The following is a 2,747-nucleotide window of genomic DNA, read 5'->3' as shown; positions in this document are numbered from 1 at the left end:
GCCTTCGATCAAGGAGGGAAGGAGAGAGAGAGAGAGAGAGAGAGAGAGAGAGAGAGAGAGAGAGAGAGAGAGAGAGAGAGAGAGAGAAATTATAGTACAAAAATTTGAGTTTTTATATAAGGGGCGTTATGGACATTTCACATTAAAAAGAGCTATTAAAGTAAATTTTGGGCCTAAGGGGCTAAGGGGTCAAAAAAGCTTACCAGTGATTAAATTGGACTATTTAATTAAATTATCCTAACACTTTTAGCATTTCTTGATATTATGAGTTGTTATTTATTAATTTTTTTGTAGATTTTTTTGAAAATATATAAATATTGGGGTCACGCATTGTAAGTTTTTTTTTTTTTTAATTAATGAAATATCTTTTACCGGTGATGACTAATTCATCAAATATTCTCTCTATTCCCCTCTTTTCCTATTTCGGTGTTCATCACATATGTACTTCCTGAGAGCTTTGACTACAATATTACACAAGAGTCCTCTCACTGTCAAATCCCAAGAGTTCTCCGTAGCCTGTCTTTTTTCACATTTTTCAAGGAATCAAACAATAAAACTAAATTAGAACCCCAGTGTTATAATGACTTTTCTTTTCCAAATGAAAGGACCCAGTTGCAGTATTCTAACAAATAGATTATCTTTTTCCATATTGAAAATTAAATCTGCACGCACGTTGTTCCTTCCTCACCACAAAATATTTTTTCTATATCCTTGTGTGGAACTGAGGAAACTGCACTTGTGTTGAACACCCTCTCTCTCTCTCTCTCTCTCTCTCTCTCTCTCTCTCTCTCTCACCATGGTTGCAGCTGGAAGAGTTCCTGTTGTTGTAGGACGATTATGCATAGTTGTCCTCATAGTTGTTGTCTTATGCTGTGGAACTTGCAATGCTAAGGATCATTATCATTGTGAAGCTTCTTCCTGTGGCAACATCCGTAACATAAGTTACCCTTTCCGACTAAAACAGGATCCAGTCAACTGCGGTGACCCGAAGTATGAACTGTCTTGTCAGAACGACCACACAGTACTACACTTGTTTTCTGGAATTTTCTATGTACAGTCAATCAATTATGATAACTGCACAATCCGAGTTGCGGATGCCAATCTTCAAAAGGGTAACTGCTCTTCAGTCCCCCGTTATTCGCTGGCAAACTATAACTTCAGTTTTCAGGATGATCCATATAGCATTTATCAAAGAAGGAAATTTCATAACGGGACGTATGATTACTTTGATTATCACTTTGAATTGTCAAAGCCTGTACGGCCTTATTGAAGAATTTTTACAAAGTCACAACAACCTCATGCCAATAAGGAACTCCTACTCACATATCAAGAAAATGACAAAAGGATTCAAGGAAAGATTGGGTGAAGGAGGTTATGGCTCTGTATATAGAGGAAAGCTTCGAAGCGGCCGCTTTGTAGCAATTAAGATGTTGGATAAGTCCAAAGCTAATGGGCAGGATTTTATCAATGAAGTTGCCACGATTGGAAGGATACATCATGTGAACGTGGTGCAACTAATTGGCTATTGTGCTGAGGGATCAAAGCGTGCTCTTGTATATGAGTTTATGTCAAATGGATCTCTTGATAAATACCTATTTCCTAAAGAAGGACCCACCTCTTTAAGTTTCAAGAAATCATTTGAAATTTCCCTAGGAGTGGCATGTGGTATTGACTATCTACATAAAGGATGTGACATGCAAATTTTGCATTTTGATATCAAGCCTCACAACATTCTTCTTGATGAGAATTTTGTTCCAAAAATTTCTGACTTTGGGCTGGCAAGATTATGCCCATTAGATGATAGCAGTTTAATTTTGACTGCAGCAAGGGGAACCATTGGATACATAGCTCCAGAATTGTTTTACAAAAATATTGGAGGTGTGTCATACAAAGCTGACATTTATAGTTATGGGATGTTGTTGATGGAAATTGCAGGCAAAAGGAAGAATTTGAATGCAATCGCTACCCACTCGAGCCAAATTTACTTTCCTTCATGGGTTTATGATCAATTCAGTGAAGGAAATGAAATAGAAATAGAAGATGCCACAGTGGATGAAAAGAAAATGACAAAGAAGATGCTTATAGTTGCATTATGGTGCATACAAATGAAGCCTAGTGACCGTCCTATTTCGATGCACAAAGTGGTAAAGATGCTTGAAGGAGAAATTGAATGCCTTCATATGCCTCCAAAGCCTTTCCTATATCCACAAGAGAATGCGGTGGCAGTTGATGAAGACAATTCAAAAATAACATGGTTATCAACACCATCAAATGATGATGTTGAAGAGTCGATTAGTTTAATTGAAATTGCAGATGAAGAGATATGTACCACCAATTAGTCTGTTATGTACAAGGGAAGGTTAACATTACCACTGTGCGAGGAATTGTTCTTTCCTATTTGGTAGGGCAAATATCAGTCTTGTAATATTTAAGAGTAACTTTATTCCATAATTTCTATAGTACGTTTGAGAATTAAGTGTTTATATAGTACTATTATGCAATATGTATTAGTTACAAGACGATCCGCACGTTGGGATTGAAACAATAATATGTGGATTTGCTCCGCACGCTGGGATTGAAACAATAATATGTGGATTTGCTCCGCACGTTGGGATTGAAACAATAATATGTGGATTTGCTCCGCACGTTGGGATTGAAACAATAATATGTGGATTTGCTATTGTGCAATATGCATGCAGTACGATACTTTTTGCTTATGTTATGCAATGTCTTTTGCCAGATTTAGC

At 36.9% G+C, this 2,747-nt stretch overlaps 1 pseudogene; it reads left to right on the top strand.

Annotated features, from left to right (window-relative positions):
- Positions 1–796: 796 nt before the first annotated feature.
- On the top strand, positions 797–2,339 carry LOC147291596 (rust resistance kinase Lr10 pseudogene; annotated as a pseudogene).
- The last annotated feature ends 408 nt before the right edge of the window (positions 2,340–2,747 follow it).

Source organism: Dryas octopetala, chromosome 3 (genome assembly GCF_963921425.1).
Source record: "Dryas octopetala chromosome 3, drDryOcto1.1, whole genome shotgun sequence".
NCBI lineage: Eukaryota > Viridiplantae > Streptophyta > Magnoliopsida > Rosales > Rosaceae > Dryas > Dryas octopetala.
This window is presented reverse-complemented; position numbering and strand designations above follow the sequence as displayed.